The 15,000-nt window shown below is 42.3% G+C and overlaps 1 protein-coding gene and 1 long non-coding RNA gene across 5 annotated transcripts in view; one reads left to right on the top strand and one right to left on the bottom strand.

Moving 5' to 3' along the window:
- LOC128696295 (A-type potassium channel modulatory protein KCNIP1) overlaps nt 1-15,000 on the bottom strand; it is a 285,448-nt gene that overhangs the window by 28,121 nt on the left and 242,327 nt on the right. The window lies entirely within an intron of this gene.
- LOC138853761 (uncharacterized) overlaps nt 1-15,000 on the top strand; it is a 103,752-nt gene that overhangs the window by 7,855 nt on the left and 80,897 nt on the right. The window lies entirely within an intron of this gene.

The following is a 15,000-nucleotide window of genomic DNA, read 5'->3' as shown; positions in this document are numbered from 1 at the left end:
CAGACAGACACACACAGACACACACACACAGACACACACACACAGACACACACACACAGACACACACACACAGACACACACACACAGACACACACACACACACACACACACAAAACACACACACACACACACACACACAGACACACACACACACACACACACACAGACACACACACACACACACACACACAGACACACACACACACACACACACACACACACACACACACACACACACACACACACACACACACACACACACACACACACACACACACACACACACACGAGAGGAGGGGGGAGGGGAGGGTGGGGGTAGAGAGAGAGAGAGCCTCAGACGCCCACAAAAACCCGATAAGAAAAGTTTAGAAAATTTCAGAAATTGGATCAAGAAATCACTCAGAACTTTATGTACACCAGATACACAAGACTTACTCTGGTGTGAATGAACCCAGTATGCTGCCCCCCACCTGCTGCCCCCACCTGCTGCCCCATACCTGCTGCCCCATACCTGCTGCTCCATACCTGCTGCCCCATACCTGCTGCCCCATACCTGCTGCCCCATACCTGTTGCCCCATACCTGCTGCCACATACCTGCTGCCCCATACCTGCTGCCCTATACCTGCTGCCCTATACCTGCTGCCCCATACCTGTTGCCCCATACCTGCTGCCCATACCTGCTGCCCCATACCTGCTGCCCCATACCTGCTGCCCCCACCTGCTGCCCCCACCTGCTGACCCACACGAAGAGTCGACAAACATTGTGACGATAATCAACGAGTTTGTTCCCAGATATGAAAAATGAGTGTCCCAGTAGAAACTTGTCGTGTGTTGGTAATAATTGTTTTTTCTGACCTACACACTACTGGAGGAGATTTATTCATGGCATATAATGCACAGCGATACTGATAAGGAAGAGAGGGACGAGGAGAGGATACGGACCGAGACTTGATTAATGAAGTTAAGGCATTAGGAACAACGTCTTCAATGTCGAGTTATTGAAGTAGTTGATTCAAGTAATTAGAGCTACCCCTCTCCTTTTTCGGATCAAGACTGATATCTCACATTCCGGAGGCGCTGTCTGGCTCGTACATGGTTAGCCTTTCTCAATGATCATAGTATAACAGAGATAAAGCAGGTAGATAGGTTGATGAAGTATACTTCATACATGGATTCAAGTATAGGTATGATAGAAATTAGAGAAGCTATAAATGTTATTTCTCTCTCTCTCTCTCTCTCTCTCTCTCTCTCTCTCTCTCTCTCTCTCTCTCTCACCACATAAGCATCCTCTTCTTCTCCTGTCACTCACACCTCTCGTTCTTGTCTCCCTTCACCACATCCTTGCATACTTTTCACCTCATTTCCATAATTCTTTCACGGAAGCTATTCGTTCGCTCAAAACGTTTACTCTTGGCAACATTATATATATATATATATATATATATATATATATATATATATATATATATATATATAATATTTATCTCAGAAGAAAACGTTTACATTGTTAATATAAAGGTGGCATATAGTACACAAATATATATATATATATATATATATATATATATATATATATATATATATATATATATATATATATATATATATATATATATATATATATATATATATATATATATATATATATATATATATATATATATATATATATATATATATATATATATATATATATATATATATATATATATATATATATTATATATATATATATATATATATATATATATATATATATATATATATATATATATATATATATATATAATATATATATATATATATATATATATATATATATATATATATATATATATATATATATATATATATATATATATATATATATATATATATATATATATATAATATATATATATATATATATATATATATATATATATATATATATATAATATATATATATATATATATATATATTATATATATATATTATATATAAATATATATATGTATATATAATATATATATATATATAATATATATATATATATAATATATATATATATAATATATATAATATATATATATATATATATATATATATATATATATATATATATATATATATATATATATATATATATATATATATATATATGCTTACCCATATATACACATACATAATGTATAATGTACTTTCATATATTTAGTATGAACGCCTCGAGGCAACATAGTGAAATGTGGGTTGTCAGCGCCGTAGAGTTTTCAACCCCACCCTGACTTTCAAACACTGGTCACTTTATTACGTTCATTCCTTTATGAGGTTCTCAACGTCAGTGTCCTAACGCTTCTTGTATTGATATTTTCTTCATGTTTAGGTTACCATGTCCCTTAGTTTTCGAAGACCAGGCCACAGTCAGTGCACGGAGGATCGAGCCCCTAGCACTCACAAAGATAATTTTCTACATTTTCTCTTAGCCGCAGCATCGGCAGTTGGTTAATGGGGTTTAGAGATTGTCGACTACACTAGGGTCATTAAGACTGCGCTGTTGTCCGATCATTATTTTAACCCCTAATTATAGGGGTTAAAATAATGTCTTCTTGTATATGCACTGAAAGACGTGCAACTGTCGTTGTATATACACCGACAGACATACACTTCTCGGTGTATATACACCGACAGACATACACTTCTCGGTGTATATACACCGACAGACATGCACTTCTCGGTGTATATACACCGACAGACATACACTTCTCGGTGTATATACACCGACAGACATACCTCTCGGTATATACATCCTCGTTGCCACAAATCTTGGCACGTTTTTCTAACCTGCTTCCTTAATAAATATAAGTTAAATATACAACCTACTTTAAATTAATTTGGCCTAACTTAAAAAAAAAAAACTGGATTGGGAGAAAAATATAAAAACTTAAAAAAAAAAAAACTGGCGATAATTAGAACATAAAAAAATTATCGAATTTAAGTCGAAACGGGTTACCCCTACGGGTTTAGCGCTTTGCCAAATACGCACCTGTGTTTTTTTAGATTATCGTGGGTTGTAGTTCCTTAGCACAAAACCTGTATGGGCTTAATTACAGATACGCAAACTCACGTCAAACGTCTGGCAGAGAGGTGATCAAGCTGACCAGGAATCATTTTTAATTTTAATTTTTATTTTTATTTTTAATTTATATTTTTAATTTTTATTTTATTAATGTGAAGAGCCAAACCCATGCGGGCCATTCAGCGTAGGGAGTAGTGTAGGCTCGAGTTTCCGTCCCAGGAATCGTTAATATTTCAACGTTTGTGTCAATGCGCAATACAATGAAGACGGAGAAACGGAAGGATGGCGATGAAGAAGGAAGGAAGGAAGTGGTAGGAGTTAGGAAGGGTGAGGAGGGGTGGGAAGTACGAATAAAGTAAACGAGGGAGAGAGAGAGAGAGAAATAAGAGAACAGGCAAGGTAACTGTGTCAAATATTTTCCAAGCTAAGCTGGTCTTGGTGCTGGAGGCGACAGATAGCAGTCCCTGACGGCCATGGTGGTGTGGTGGTGGTGTGGTGGTTGTGGTGGTGGTGGTGTGGTGGTGGTGGTGGTGTGGTTGTGGTCGAGGGGTGATGGTGGTGAGGGGGTCGTATATTGTGTTTATCTACATGATCCCCTGGTAGTCTCTCCCTCACCTGGCTAAGGCTCAAGCCAGAGGGAGAAACGGCAGAGAAAGCCATTTATGTCTGCTACGATGGCTCAGTCCAGCATTTTTTCTTTACTCTGGCTTCGAGTTTAGGTATGAAGGGCCAGCGAGATGGACTGAGGTTTGAGTAAGGGAGTGAGGGGAGACTGGACAGGAAGAGGGGATGAGTAGACAGGAAGAGGGTAAGGGGAAGAAAACGGGAGAGATGATATAAGGGAAAAGGGAAAGAGTGAAAAAAGAGGGGAGACTTAGAGAAGCGAAAATGACTCGAAGTGGACATCGCCAAATTAGCGAAAGATATGACTCGAGTGAAACCCTCTCGTTATCCTTCACTCTCGCCTTCATCCATTAATCCCTCCTTCCCAATTCCCTACCCCCTTCTTATTTTCATAACTCCCTCAAACTTTGGACAGAAACGCCGCCATACGTTTCTGACCAACGAGTCGTGCGGGTTATTTGCGTATTCCAGTCATTGTATTGTGCCTTTCCATCCTTAACAGACAATCTTTTTCATTATAATCTACCTTACCAACCCTGTCGTCAGCGGTACCAGCCAAGATACGCTTCCAATCAGAAGCATTACACGCGAAAAGGTGGTTTTAATACCGAGATAAAAATCAACCTACAATAGCAGTATGGACAGCTGCTGTTGTGGTGGTTTGAGTATCAATATTCGTGGTAAGATGCCGAGCTATATACCCAGAAGTAGAAACAACAAAGATAAAGAACTGATTCAACCACAGACGCAGAGAGAGAGAGAGAGAGAGAGAGAGAGAGAGAGAGAGAGAGAGAGAGAGAGAGGCAGGCAGGCAGGCAGGCAGGCAGGCAGGCAGGCAGGCAGGCAGGCAGGCAAAGAGGAGGGAGAAGCGGTGTCGAGAGTTGACGGCTGTTGTGTAAAGCGTAATTTGGTGAGACGATGGCTTCTGTAACGACCGATGGATTAGGTAAAGAAATATATTCCATGCTTCAGAGCCTTCAAGTGTAAGTGTAAGTGTAAGTGTGTGTGTGTGTGTGCGTGTGTGTGTGTGTGTGCGCGTGTGCGCGTGTGCGCGTGTGTGTGTGTGTGTGTGTGTGCGCGCGCGCGTGTGTGTGTGTGTGTGTGTGTGTGTGTGTGTGTGTGTGTGTGTGTGTGTGTGTGTGTGTGTGTGTGTGCGTGCGCGCGCGCGCGCTCGGCTGAAACGTGGTAGACCTGGGGTCTAGCTTTTATTTGAAGCCTTGCTTACCAATGTTACATTTACGATGGTCAGAAATCTCGGATTTCCCTCTTTTTTTTCTCTTGTCTCTCTTTTTTCTCTTTGCAAATAGGCAATTACAAACACACATAAATATGTGGCTGAAAATAGATAATTGCAAATAAATAAGTACAAATAGAAAATTAGGGAAGAGAGAGAATTAAAAAATAGATGGTTACAAATAGATAATTACGAAAAGGTAAATACAAATAGATAATTATACGCATGATATTTCTCTCTTATCCTTACTCTGGCCTCCTCCTACACACACACTGTTTACACAAACATAAACACAAACAAATTTCAACCCATTACGGCAGAGACATCAGGAACTTCCATCATCACTAAGTGCCTCGTTTCCTTTAATTTCCCCCCTCACATAACAGGTTCTCAACGAGTTCGTCACCTTGAATGCCTTCTCCCGGGGGCTCCTCAGCCCTCCTTCAGCCCTTCTTCAGCCCTCCTTCAGTCCTTCCTCAGCCCTTTCCCAGTCCCTCTTCAGTTTTCCATGCTCTCCTCCAGCCCTCCTCCAGCTCTTCTTCAGTTTTACTTATTCGGCACTAATATATATATATATATATATATATATATATATATATATATATATATATATATATATATATATATATATATATATATATATATATATACACATATATAATAGTTTTCTTTTAAGTGTTTATTTTCAGTTTGCAGTAGGTGCAGGTAAGACTCTACCAAAAAATTACGTCCACACCATTTTAACTGTGAACATTTTCAGAAACTCCAACAGGCTTTTCTATTCTTCTCAACTACTGCAAGACTCTTTTACGAGATTTGTCTTCACACACGGGAGCGTCTTTTTCAAAACTGCTTCCCAAAACCTCTCTCCTTGTCCCCCCTTCCCCACACATTTTCCCACCAAATCTGTCAAAAACACCTCATTTCTTTTTTTATAGACTTAATAAATACGGCAATGGTGAATGGAACTGTATAAGCTTTCACACACGCTTTCTATGCTCCTCACACGCCTTCTGGGCTTTCCCCACGTGTTTCGTATGCTTTCTCACACGCCTATGCTTCCCAGACCGTTCTATATTTACCAACAGGCCATCTAAACTTCCCACAAACCTCCAATACTTTCATGCACGCCTTTTGTATTTCACAAACCAGTTTCCAAACCTTTCCTTTAAACACATGGGCTAAACACTTCATGCGTAAAACACCCAGTGGACTAAAAACCTTATGGACTAAACACCTCATAGACTGAACACCTTATAGGTTTCTAAATCAGATTATAATACGAAGGTGTATGCTGGTTGAAATTGCGGAAAAGACCCGAGTTAAATTCCCAGGTAGTGTGTAGTCCTTTAGCAAATCTCTTCACAAATGCTGCATTAAATATATATATCTGCATTAGTCGACTATTGTGGGTTGAATTCCTGAAGGAGGTAGGGAAAAAAAGGGAGAGGTAATATTTCTATAATACAGTTGGGCTTAGAAATGATCTGTGAAGTGGTAAACACTCTTTCTAAATTAGCTAAGGTAGGATAACATCTCTTAGCTCAAATGAGCTAAGGTAGGATAAGTCCTCTTAATTGTTAATGCGCTATGATGAGGTAGCATATTTTAGATTGTAAATGAGGTGACGTAGGATAACATCTCCTAGGTTATATGAGCTAAAGTAGGATAACAACTCTTAGCTTTTAAATAAGTTGAGGTAGGATAACATAGCTTTCAAATGAACTGATGCAGATAACATCTCTTAGCTTTTAAATAAGTTGGGGCAGGATAACGTATCTTACCGTTTCAATGATCTGAAGTAGGAAAAATCTCATAGCTTTAAAATGAGTTGAGGAAGGCTAAAATCTCTCGCCTCGTAACCCAAACTTAGCAGACTAAAAAAAAAAAGTGTGATTTCAAAGATTAAAGGAAACTTGACATTGATCTCAAACTTCCGGAGATAAACTGCTACCGAAAAAGAAACTAGTCAGGTGTTTTTAAACAAGGACACAGTGGCTCTGCCAGCAGACTTCGCCAGATTTTGGTGCTTGTTGGCCTGATTTTTTCTTCTTAATCCGTGAAGTTAAAGATGTGGGAAGAGGACGAAAAAAATAAATTGGGGAGGAAGATATGTCAACAGGTCGAGCTGTTGTTTGGTGTGCGTGTGTGTGTTTTGTTATTGCTCTTGTTGCTTGTTTGGTTGCTCTTTTGTTGTTGCTTGAATGCTTTTTTTTTTGTCTTGATTTGTTGCTGCTTTTGTCCTGTTTTATTTTGCTTTTTGTTTGTTTGCGGTGTGAAAACGCGCTCGCACACACACACACACACACACACACACACACACACACACACACACACACACACACACACACACACACACACACACACACACACGAAAACTCTCCTGATCCTCGGTATATACATCATAAACTGAAAACTTTTGTCATACCTTCCTAGAATTTATCAACATTTTCAAAGTTCTATACGCAGTCACAACAGATTTTTCCTAGAATTTGACTAAAGCATGTTAAAACATGTCACTAAAACTTGTAAATTCAGTTACTACTACACTGACAATCTGACCAGAAAGGTCAGTGTGTTGCTACACTGAAACCCTGATCAGGAAGGTCAGTGCTCATGTCTACACTACTATCCTTCAATAAGGTCAGTATGCTTGCTACGCTGACCATATCAATGATCTCATCTCAAACACGTGTGTAACACCTGGGTATATTTATTACGAAGATGTCTCGCCACCCAGTGCCATTTATTTGTTCAATGCTCAGACTGTGAATTTGGAACAGTGGAAGACCAAGTAATTAGCCCCTCAACATTCACTCTTCCTAAAGCACACTGTCAAAATTGAGTTTTTCTCTGAATACTCTCTGTTTACTGCTCATACGTATTCACTTTTTTTTTTGATCCTGCTTAAGTTGTTCCCCGAGAAGTGGGCTGGTAGAGGAGGGGAGGACTCGAGTCCTCACTGGCGGAGTAGACAACACCTCCCTCACCTGGGATCAAGGCACCTACTCCACTCTATTGAATGTTTTTCTTGCCTGTGTGTGTGTGTGTGTGTGTGTGTGTGTGTGTGTGTGTGTGTGTGAACAAGCACTCAAGTATTTTACTTGGGTTTGATTGCAAGGGATGATTGCTAGTTACCGACTTAGACTCTTAACTGCTTGAGACCTGTTTTAAGGACTGCCCTCCTCTTGAGCCCTGTCATATCTATTCCTAAAACTACGTCTAGACTTTCGCCAATTCCTAATCCAATGTATTCCAACCACTTCCTAACCACCATGAAACTGAAGACTCGACTCTCTCTCTCTCTCTCTCTCTCACTCTAACATAGCCAAAATGCACACATCATTAAGAGCCTAGCTAACAGCATTATTAAAAATTCTCTAAAAGAAATATGTTTAAACGCTTACTGAAAATGGCAAGAAAAAAAAATGTTACTGGAGTAACTGTACCAGGAAAAAAAGGTTGAGATAATTAGCCAAGCCTGGAAACTCCATCCTGGCTTCAGAATCTTTTACCAGACGAGATTAGATCCTATTTACAAGCAAATTAAGGGAATCGACTTAGCATGCAAATGCCAGATTCTGCCGTTTATTGATTATTTTCCCCCCTTATGCCAGCAGCATCTCTGCGTGAAAGCGTGTGTGCGCGCGTGTGCTTCCACGACCTTCTCCACCTCATTCCATTTTCTCACAGCCTTTAAACTGGAAAATTATTTTCTAACTTATTGTGCGTGCTTGTCATGCAATGACTCTAACTACATGCTGATTAAGAGAAGCCTGATAAAGATACTAAAAAATCAGAGAAATGAGAATTAATGTACAAATTTTATTGATTCCAGCTCACAATGAATTACTCCTTCATGATAAAGTTGATCAATTATTCTTAAAGAAAATATAGAATATAACTTTGGAATGTCTAGCATTAAGAATAAGGAGAGAAGTAAATAATGTAACGATGTCGTAGAAATCCAGTTAGAAATCTGAGTAGGTCTATCAGTCACCATGATAACAGGAACAATTTGCAGTGTGAACGGACTGACTGACTTAGGCTTGGTTACAAGTACCTGTGGCAGTTTGGCAGACACACAGATGATGATCAGACTAAATGCAAAGTATGTGGTCAACCTTGTGGTCACACTCTTGAATATGTCAACATAGTGAGGGAAACAGAGACAGTACAGTATACAGTGATATGTCCAGAAATCATATTAATGAAAGTAAGATACCAGTTATACTAAAGACATATCCTAAAATTACTTGCAACAGATAAGTCAGTTGTAGATATAAATGATGATACGCTTCTTTTAACATCTTTGGGGCCTAGTTCTTAGGCCTTCTGCCTCTTCATATGTTCTTGCGCTACCGTTCTGGGTTTTCAGCCTCCATTAATATCGTCCTTTATCCGTTACTCTCTCTTCCTATAGTTCGTCCTTACCCTCCTTGTCAATTCCTATGAGTATTTTACATGTAATCATTTCACCCTTCATGCTTATTCCTAAGACCTTAGGGTTTAGCTCCTATAGCCATTTCTCATGCTTTATAATTTCAAGGACTAGTATGGTTGCTAGCCTTTGCATATTCTCGATGTTAATTACATGTTTTATGAGAGTTTCGTATTATCAATGATGTTGCCAACTCTGCTGTATGTTTAAATAGTGTCATGAAGGATTCTTTGTCTAAGCCTTCTGGTAGGCCTAGGCCTGGTTGTGTGTGTGTGCATATATATATATATATATATATATATATATATATATATATATAAGAAAATAAAGAAGGAACACTGCACCAGGTCAAAGAGAAGATCATGTAATCTAACCATCCTAAATCACTTAATTTTTATGTATAGTTAGAAACTGAAGATGGGCAATGTTGAAGACAACGAACGTTGCGAAATCAGAATGGGTTAGAGGAGCGTGGGCGCTGACACTGATCCTTGATGGATTCTTATCGTTAGTCTTACCCACACGACAATCCTCTCTCTCCACCATTACTCTGTCTTCTGGTCGTCGGATATTCCTTGAGCCTCTGAAACATTTTTTTTCCCGGTTACTTCACCCACTTCCCCGGCTGGTTCTCCAGTTCAGGGATCAGTTCCCGGATCTTTCTTCTGTTACCTTTTCCTTGTGTTCCAGCTCAGGAATCAATCTGTGGTTCCTCCTGTTGCCGCAGCCTGGTATTCCAGCTCTGGATCGGTGAGTGTTTTAGACTTTGGTATTGCATATCATTTGAAAAAAAAAAAAACAGCTATCTGACACAACAACATGGCGTCTTAAAACAGTAAAAGTCTTCAGCAATCCCTATGAAGTCTCTCCAAACCACAAGAACGTCTTAGAGACCTTCCAAACAAACAACAGCATCTGAAAGACCTTCCAGACAGAGTTTGAGAGACCTTCCAGAGCGTAAGAACATCTTAAAGACTTTTGAGGTCTTTTCTCTACGTCTGCAAGAGAATATTGTTTTATAGATATTATTATTATTATTATCAAAAAGAAGCGCTAAGCCACAAGGACTATACAGCGCGTTTTTATAGATAGAGACAGTCGTAAAAAGATTTATCTTTGTTCTCCTTCCTCCTTCTATAAGTTCTTCCTTCTATTCATCTTTTTCTGTCCCTCCCTCCCGTTTCTCCCTTCCCTGCATGCACTCTCTCTATCCCCCTCCAGCCTCTATACAGTCTTCGGAAGGATGGAGGGAGAGGAGTAGGGAGGGAAGGAGAGAAGGGGAAAGAGGAGAGGAGAAAGAGTGAGGAAGAAGAAAAGGAAGTAGGGAGTAAGGGATGGATGGAAGGAAGGAAGGAAAAAAGAAACGAACGAACGAATGAAGAATGAATGAAGGAAAGAATTAAGGGAGGAAATTGAACAGTCTTGGCTCACTCTCCAAATATCGCCGAAGGACTTCACTCACGCTCACGTCAAAGAATCCAACAGCGAGGAATAAAAAAAAAAAACTTCGAAAAAGAAAACAGCAGACAAGACCAAGACACAACCAAATCTTCCACTGAAGTTTGTAAAAAAAATGTAAACAAACTTTTAAAGACAAAATATAACGAATAGAGGAAGTGGAGGAAAAGAAGTCCGACGTATGAAATGGAACGTCTCAGATTTTTTACAGAAAATGCTTTGAATTTCAGGATTTTGATCCCAAGGAGATACCTGAAGTGGATAATACCGACGTAAACAAAGAGGAGGTGAAGAAAATACCGATAACAGAGAAGAAAACGAGTAAGATGACAAGACCAGATATCACCTCGGGGGTTTAAAATAATGAGAGCAAGAGTGTTATACTGTTCCAGGTAGGAAAATTTCTTGTGGTATCTCATTACATGAGGTTAAATTGACAGCCAGGTGCAATATGTTGCAAATTGTGTGTGTGTGTGTGTGTGTGTGTGTGTGTGTGTGTGTGTGTGTGTGTGTGTGTGTGTGTGTGTGTGTGTGTGTGTGCGCGCGCGTGCGTGTGTGTGTACGCGGGGAGGTACTCACCTAGTTGTACTCGCCTATTCGTGGTTGCAAGGGTCGATTCATAGCTCCTGGTCCCACCTCTTCACTGGTCGCTACTAGGTCACTGTTCCTGCTCCGTGAGCTTTATCATACCTCTTCTTAAAGGTATGTATGGAACGTGTGTGTGTGTGTGTGTGTGTGTGTGTGTGTGTGTGTGTGTGTGTGTGTGTGTGTTGATTTTTCAGCTGCGAATTCTCGGTTTGTTCTCATTCTTTTCTGCTGTCTCGATGTCTTAATGCTGTCTACATGCTGAAGACTGTCGCCATATCCTTGCGGAAGCGCTAAACCCTATTCAGTCATACATCGCTTAAGGAGCGGAAGATAATCAAGTGTGTTCCGAGGAGGCGGAGAAGGGCTCGAGTTCCTTGCATCAAGAACTCTTGGTGTTGGCATTAAAGCAAGCTATTCCTCAGAATACATCTCTGATCCCTCGTGCTGGAACTGCATGTCTGAGTATCGTGCATGTTGTGGTCAAGTCTCCCCTGCTTCCTCCGTTATTCCAGTGTTCTCAAGCCTTCGTCGTTCTCCCTTCGTAAATGTTTTACCGTCGTTCTGTCACCGGTCTTGTGAATTATTGGACAATCTGTCTTCATGCGCTCGAACAGGTATGAGCTCTCTACTGGTGCTGTGGGAGCTCTACTGGTGTTGTGGGAGCTCTGCTGGTGCTGTGGAAGCTCTGCTGGTGCTGTGGGAGCTCTCTGCTGGTGCTGTGAGAGCTCTGCTGGTGCTGTGGGAGCTCTGCTGGTGCTGTGGGAGCTCTCTGCTGGTGCTGTGGGAGCTCTGTGCTGGTGCTGTGGGAGCTCTGTACTGGTGCTGTGGGAACTCTGCTGGTGCTGTGGGAGCTCTGTACTGGTGCTGTGGGAACTCTGCTGGTGCTGTGGGAGCTCTGTATTGGTGCTGTTGGAACTCTGCTGGTGCTGTGGGAGCTCTACTGGTGCTGTGGAAGCTCTGTCCTGGTGCTGTGGAAGTTTTGTGCTGGTGCTGTGGGAGCTCACACAAACACACTCTCTCTCTCTCTCTCTCTCTCTCTCTCTCTCTCTCTCTCTCTTTAATTGGTTAATGAATAAATTAATATATAATATATGCAAAATGTGCTATAAAATTGTGATTTTGCAAAGAGGTGAGAGTTATGGTAGGGGGGAGGGGGATGGGGGAAGGGAGGGAGGGAGGGGAAGGAGGGAGGCCGGGGGAGGGGGGAGGGGGGAGAAAGGGAGGGAAGGAGGAGAAAGGGAGGGAAGGAGGAGAAAGAGAGAGAGAGAAGGATGGAGAGGAAAGGGGAAAGATGTGCCAGAGAGAGGAAAGATTAGAGAGAGGTAAGGGGAAGGGAACAGAGGGCTGAGGGGAAATGAGGAAGGAAGATGAGAAAAGGGATTAAGCGAGGGGAGGGGGGCAGAAGAGGGATGGATAAAGCGCGGGATAAGACGAGAAATGAGTGGTGGACGAAGGGAAGAGGGGGGTTAGAGGGGGGAGAAAGTGAGAGGTTAGGAGAGGGGAGAAGGGAAGGAGGGTTAGGAGAGGGGAGAAGGGAAGGAGGGTTAGGAGAGGGAAGAAGGGAAGGAGGGTTAGGAGAGGGGAGAAGGGAAGGAGGGTTAGGAGAGGGGAGAATGGAAGGAGAGTTAGGAGAGGGGAACAGGGAAGGGGTTAGGAGAGGGAAGCAGGGAAGGGGTTAGGAGAGGGAAGCAGGGAAGGGGTTAGGAGGGGGGAGCAGGGAAGGGGGTTAGGAGAGGGGAGCAGGGAAGGGGGGTTAGGAGAGGGGAGCAGGGAAGGGGGTTAGGAGAGGGGAGCAGGGAAGGGGGTTAGGAGAGGGGAGCAGGGAAGGGGGTTAGGAGAGGGGAGCAGGGAAGGGGGTTAGGAGAGGGGAGCAGGGAAGGGGGTTAGGAGAGGGGAGCAGGGAAGGGGTTAGAAGGGGGGAGCAGGGAAGGGGTTAGGAGAGGGAAGCAGGGAAGGGGTTAGGAGGGGGGAGCAGGGAAGGGGGTTAGGAGAGGGGAGCAAGAGACTCAATGAACCTTAACCTTTATCAGAAATTCCCCTCGCAAGGATCCTCCCACCCCCTCCACCCACACGCCCACCACCTCCACCCACACGCCCACCTCCACCCACACGCCCACCCCCTCCACCCACACGCCCACCCCCTCCACCCACACGCCCACCACCTCCACCCCCGCCCACCCCCTTCACCCACACGCCCACCACCTCCACCCACACGCCCACCACCTCCACCCACACGCCCACCACCTCCACCCACACGCCCACCCCCTCCACCCACACGCCCACCCCCTCCACCCACACGCCCACCACCTCTTTGTGCACGCTTGTTCTTAAAAGTATTTACTTTCCACTGATCGTCGCGAGGGTGAGGTGTCTGTGGCCTAGTTGACAACGCTCTCGACACACACACACACACACACACACACACACACACACACACACACACACACACACACACACACACACACACACACATACACACACCAAGTGTCCGTGGTTCGATCCCCGTTCACCTAGCAAGCAAGTACCTGGATGTTAGTCGACTGGTGTGGGTGGCATCCTGGAGGACAAGATTTAAAGACCCTAATGGAAATAAGACGCAATGACTTTCTTGGGTTATCCTGGGTGGCTATCCCTCTAGGGTTAAAAATCCAAGTATTTTACCTCTTAACTGGTTTATTTAATGGAGTTGCCAGTACTGAACCACAAGGAGAGACCTGATGACATCAGAGGGCAGTAGCAGGGGAGACACGATAACTACATACAAAGTAGAGGAATTCATAAACACAATATCGCGACTCTAACAATGCACAAATAACCCGCAAACAGAGCGAAACATGGCAACGTTTCGGTCCGACTCTGACCGTTCACTAGTCACACAAGACTACGTACATATTCAAATATTCTTTAAATGCCCTCATTTGCCCTTAACTGGGCAAAGGAGGACATTTAAAAAGACAAATGAGCTAAAAGGGACATTTAGGAAATGTTGCTTCACTCTGGTGGTAGCCAGGAAGTGGAATAACCTTAACAAGGACGTGGTAGAAGCAAGTTTCACACAGTTTTAGGGATAGTTATGGCAGGGCCAAGAGGGGCAAGAGAGAGAAAAAAACAGGGCCGTGTGAAGTTAGTGAGCTGGCCCAGGAGCTGAGAATTGATCACAGCAGCCACATTTTTTAAAACGGTATAGGAATATAAACCTTGCAATAAGATCACAACAGTGAATTGTAGCAGTGAATTGTAGCAGTGAATTGTAGCAGTGAATTGTAGCAGTTATCTCAAACTCCTTCGTGATCTCTGACATTCCCAAGTAACAGTAATTCTTTCCACTACGACTCACGAAATCACAATTACACGATTGTAAGTAAACCACTATACTAGTGAGAGGAGGGGGTAGGAGGTTTAAACCCATGGCTCAAACCATGGTTTCAAATCCCTCCCGTTCCGTGGTTTGTATCCGCTGTGGTTATATTGCGTTTATCAACTTTGCATTTAATGTGGGTTGAGTCGTCAGGTGTTGCCAGCCTGTCGTCTCTCCTGCCCGTCCACCACACCTGAATCATCCGCCTAAAGGAGAACCGCGACAGGTAAATATACGAGT

The sequence above is a fragment of the Cherax quadricarinatus genome, chromosome 39 (genome assembly GCF_038502225.1).
Source record: "Cherax quadricarinatus isolate ZL_2023a chromosome 39, ASM3850222v1, whole genome shotgun sequence".
Lineage (NCBI taxonomy): Eukaryota > Metazoa > Arthropoda > Malacostraca > Decapoda > Parastacidae > Cherax > Cherax quadricarinatus.
Note: the sequence above shows the minus strand (reverse complement) of the source record. Positions and strands in the feature narration are given on the sequence as shown.